Source organism: Miscanthus floridulus, chromosome 2 (genome assembly GCF_019320115.1).
Source record: "Miscanthus floridulus cultivar M001 chromosome 2, ASM1932011v1, whole genome shotgun sequence".
In the NCBI taxonomy this organism is placed as follows: Eukaryota; Viridiplantae; Streptophyta; class Magnoliopsida; order Poales; family Poaceae; genus Miscanthus; species Miscanthus floridulus.
The window spans coordinates 179,001,966-179,006,775 of record NC_089581.1 but is presented as its reverse complement, the minus strand read 5'-3'; the positions used below and the strand labels follow the sequence as shown (position 1 = coordinate 179,006,775).

Sequence of the window (4,810 nt, the reverse complement as noted above, 5' to 3'; positions counted from 1 at the left end):
CAGCAAAGATTCGCACTGTTTCTTCTCCTGTGTGAGTATCGTAATTGCATGATTAGAAGGTTTCCAGCGTGAACACTGAACACTACCAACTGTACCATATTTGGACATTACAATTTTTGCTCCATTGGAAGCCGTGCAACTCGTTCCCCATGTATTTACGTTTCTTGTTTTTTCTGATAATGCACGGTATCGGCTTATGTATTGTTGTGAAAATTGTTCAAGCAGTCCAAGGAAATGAAAGAGGAACTGCGGCTCACACTGCCAGCATTGGTTAATACGTTTAGCTCTTGGGAAATTGCCTCTTCTGTTCGTCTGCTATTGTAACTTCCATTTTCTTTTGTTCTGAAGACCACCTGTACCAGACTTTGATCCAGGTTCCAGGACCTATTAACCTGTTCGCTGGTTGGTTTCTGGACTGATAAGCCCGGCTGGTGCTGGTTTGTTGTGAGAGAAAAACACTGTTGGCTGACTGATAAGCCCTGGCTGAAACCAACAAGCGAACAGACTACCGTGACACTGAAGCTCGATTAGCTGGCTTTTGTTGACAGCTATTTTGCCTCATCAAATGACTGCCAATATGACACCAACAATATCTGAGAAATATGGTCCGTTACCAGGGTTAGCCATGGGCATCACTGTCTCCAGATACATGACCCTGACTTGCAACCATTCTGCAACTCCTGCATTCACCTTCCTTGACCACAAATAATGACAGGGATGCAACTCATGTCACATTTGAGACATCTGAATTCCATACCTGTTAAAAGATTGGTCTTGCATTTACGGACAAACAACCACCACACTCAGTTGAAAGTAAATTAATAGTAGGATATTTGTATTTCCACTAGTATGTCCGAAAAAGTCTACCACTGCTACTTGATACAAAACTAACTCTGAATCTCACATTGATTCTCATGAAAGGACAATGACATAAAGTACACAGACTTTTAGTTTTAAGTAGCTGAATTGCAAATTAAGCAGACAGTAAATGAAATATGCATATCATATCACACCGATATACTATTTTCGTCTATATGATCAGGGCAGCTTCCACAATAACCGCAGGTGACCATAATGACTTGTGCAACCTTCGTACTTAAACTGTTATAAACAACTTGAAAGTAACAGCTTTGCTGGTCAGCATTAGCAGCAGACTCAAGATGATGGATCGTCTATTCTGAAAGGTCTTTCTTCCATAACGCACATCAGAGATCAGCGGGTCCTCTTAGCGATGACAATCTACAACAATCTGAAACATTAAAATGCACAACAGCTATAAGCAACTTCCGACTCAGCACTCGTAATTCCAAAGATTTAACAATAGTAAGCTCCAGATAGAAGCTTCTATTTGCAAGAAATTAACAACAATTTTTCTTTTTAGAAAATCTGAAACAAGGTAGCATGGCAATACTAGATCAACAGATTTGTAAGCGTACACCAATACAATGACATGGTCTTTAATAAGCCAGACTAAAGAACCAAGATTAGGTTTGCCTTTTCAGTGCCATGTATTCTGTTTGCTCTAATACATCCAAGTTGCCACAAAGTGTGTTTTCATTGCAACTAGTAGTTCATTCTGAAGCCATAACTAACTACCTAAGCTAACATATGGAAGCTGCAAATAAAGATAAAAAAAGCCAAAATATAAACAAGTGCTATTACAATACCAGGAGTGTAGAAACTCATGTAGGGCAGAATGCTTATGTTACGCCTAGGCTTGCCAATCTTTTTCACTCTCCCTGATTTGAGCTCCATCATGAATAATCCAACACCTGTGGTGATGAAGATGACACCCACACCCTCTGCGAAGCCAACCACTTGTGCTCTGTCTCTGGGATTCGCCATAGGCATCATTTTCTCCAGATCAATGACCCTGCACTGTACCCATTCTGCATTTTTCACTGAACTCACCCTTCTGGACCACAGAGCATATTTCTTTGAACTCACCCTTCTGGACCACAGATAAATACGGGTATGCTCAATGCCAGCGAGCCCAAGAGAACAGTCCTCCATCACCATGAGGGTAACCCCACCGCTGTACGCAGCCGATGGTGGACGATTAACCACAGACAAGCAATTCTTCCTCCCGTCACACGTAAGGTGTAGGAAGTTTGTCGGGAGGAGGTTGTATGAGGTGTTCGGATACTAATAAAAAAACAAATTACATAATCCGTCAGTACACCGCAAGACGAATTTTTTAAACCTAACTAATCCGTCCTTAGCGTGTGTTTACTATAGCACAATATTGTCAAATCATAGGCTAATTAGACTTAAAAGATTTGATTCGCAAATTAGTCACAAACTATGCAATTAGTTTCGTAATTAGTCTATATTTCATACTCCATACATATGTCTAAATATTCGATGATATAGCGACTAAAATTTAGGAGGGGCAACTAAACACCATCTAGTTCCAGCATCCCCTGAAATCATGAAGTAGATTTCTGTTCACTTGCTCGTAAACGATCGTAAATTTTCAGCCAAAAAAGAGTATTTTTCTCTCACACCAAACCAGCCAGCAGTAAATAATCCGCTGTCGTTTACGGCCTCCGGATCAGGCTCTCCGATAAGTGCACCACGCCCGTAGGCTTTATTATCAAGAATGCCTTCCAGTGTGGCTGGCACGCTCCACGCGCCCATCTCCGATGAGTAAATGGTCGCTGACATGGTAGTACGAGCTAATAGCCAGTTGCGGAACATGAAGATAGAAGGGACCGCCGTGGCAGTCAAGGTGTTGGCAGCCGGTGACAGCGCAGAAAATCGCGGCGGCGGCGTAGACCATCCACTGGGTTCCGACATCCGGGCGAGGCACGCGATGGCGGTCGCCCGTAACGGGGTCACAGACAAAGTAACGTTGACGCCCGTTCTCAATCTTCCGGATCAGGGCGCGGCCGTGGCGGCAGTCGAGGTCGAGGGCGCACGCAGAGAAGGTGGGCCACGCAGAGATGGTGGGAATGAGGAAGGAGAAGGCGGGCACTGCTGTGGTGCGACGAAGCGGGGAACCCGGTCGATTAGTGGTTCCCTGTCGATAAGCCCGAGGAGGGGAGGGGCTCCGTGGAAGGCGCGGTAGCGGTGGAGGAAGGTGGGGTCGGAGATGGTGCGGAGCCACGGCTTGCGGGCGAGGGCCGCGCGGAAGAGCCATTTGGGCTCGTCCGGCGGCAGGCGAAGGAGGATCTCGGGGATGACGTCGTCAACCAGCTCCAACGGCGGCGGCGGCGGCGGCGGCGGCGCCATGGCGTGGAGGCAGCGGTCGGCGGAGCGAGACGATGCGAGGCTGAGGATTGGGGATTTTTTTTTTCTTTCTGGGAATGGTGGGATTCGCCGGTTGAGGCAGAGACCAGAGAGCGAATATGATGGGCTCAGTTCGTTCGTCCCTCGTCCAGACCCAATTGAAGGGGCATCGGCCTCTTAGCAACTGACCCATTTCCCTCCCAGAAAAAAAAAAATCAGCCCACAGCCGATGCAAGGATATAATTCCATCTCCAAAGAGTCCACACGCAACATATGCAGGATTGAATGATTCTCGCAATTTGCAATGTGCCAATTGCGTCCACTCGAACCAAACAGAAGACACCAAAATTTGCCAATGCCAATGATTTAGTAAGCCATGATTTTAGCTAGAATTTAGTTTACTACCAAAACTTGTCAAAACCTCACATTTGGCTTACCAAATCTATGGCAATATTTTTTTTCAACTTTAGCTTGTCAAATCTTTTACATGATAATTTTTGGATGTTAACCACGCAGGCCGGTGAATCCAAAGTGAACACCTTTGGAAACTCGTCCGGGTCCCATCAGCCTGTTTGGTTGGTTGGTTCATATCGTTGCTGGTTCGTGAAGAAGTACTGTTGGCTGGTTTGTGTGAGAGAAAAATACTGTTCCGACTGAAAATTTACGATCGTTTACGACAAGCCACAGCCAAACGAACAGGCTGCATAATGTTGAGTTGGTGGTGCCCAGTATGTGACCCTGGTTTCCGTCTATATTGTTGGTTCAAATTTGCATCCAACTGTGCAGCTGTTGACGATGAGTATCCTCTGTCGTTGAAAAACAAGACTATACCGCTTATATTATCCAGACACCAGCAACAAAGAGCATTCAACCAATTGCATTCTCAAGAACGAAACAAGGAGCCCTAACAGATTACTCAGAAACCTTCCACCCGCATTGCCTAAGATCAAGTCACAGGCCGGACTTCATTGCTTTCTCCCAGTCTTTTTCCTGAACCCAGCATCTCCTCCATTATGAGCTCTGGTCCCACCCTCCTTCACTGGATTCTCCACTTCTAGCTGCTCAGAAATCAGAACCCTTTTTCTGGTTTTAATGCTATATAGCTTCATGAGAGCATATCCGAGAGATCCGCTAAAAATAGACGTCAAATTCTTTGATTTAGCCATTATGTAAAATAGTAAACCTCTCAAAAAGAAAGCGAACCGCAATAGCCTTTCTAAATAGCTCACCACATCAATCTTTTTTGAGGCTCCATGGTGCAGTAGTCCGCCGCCGGAACATCACCGGGCCTTTGCTTCCAACGTGACCGGCCACCTAGACACAACCATCACGGTGGTAGCTCGGCTCGTTGGCTAATTGCACCCAAGCTACAGCAGCGGCCATGCTACGTATTTGACGCCCGTGCATCCGGCCTTGGCTAGCACTTGGAGGAGTCGCCCAATCTATCAAAATCGAATGTAGCCGGTTGGAAAAGGGATTGGCGCCGTTCTGACTACGAAGGATGGGGAACGAGTACATACAACGCAGGGCAGAGCTCCTACAGATGGCGGATGCGACAAGCTTGCGTAGTGCCAGGGCG

At 46.0% G+C, this 4,810-nt stretch overlaps 1 pseudogene; it reads right to left on the bottom strand.

The window, feature by feature from the left end:
- Positions 1 to 662: 662 nt before the first annotated feature.
- On the bottom strand, positions 663 to 3,344 carry LOC136540853 (uncharacterized; annotated as a pseudogene).
- Between the last annotated feature and the right edge of the window lie 1,466 nt (positions 3,345 to 4,810).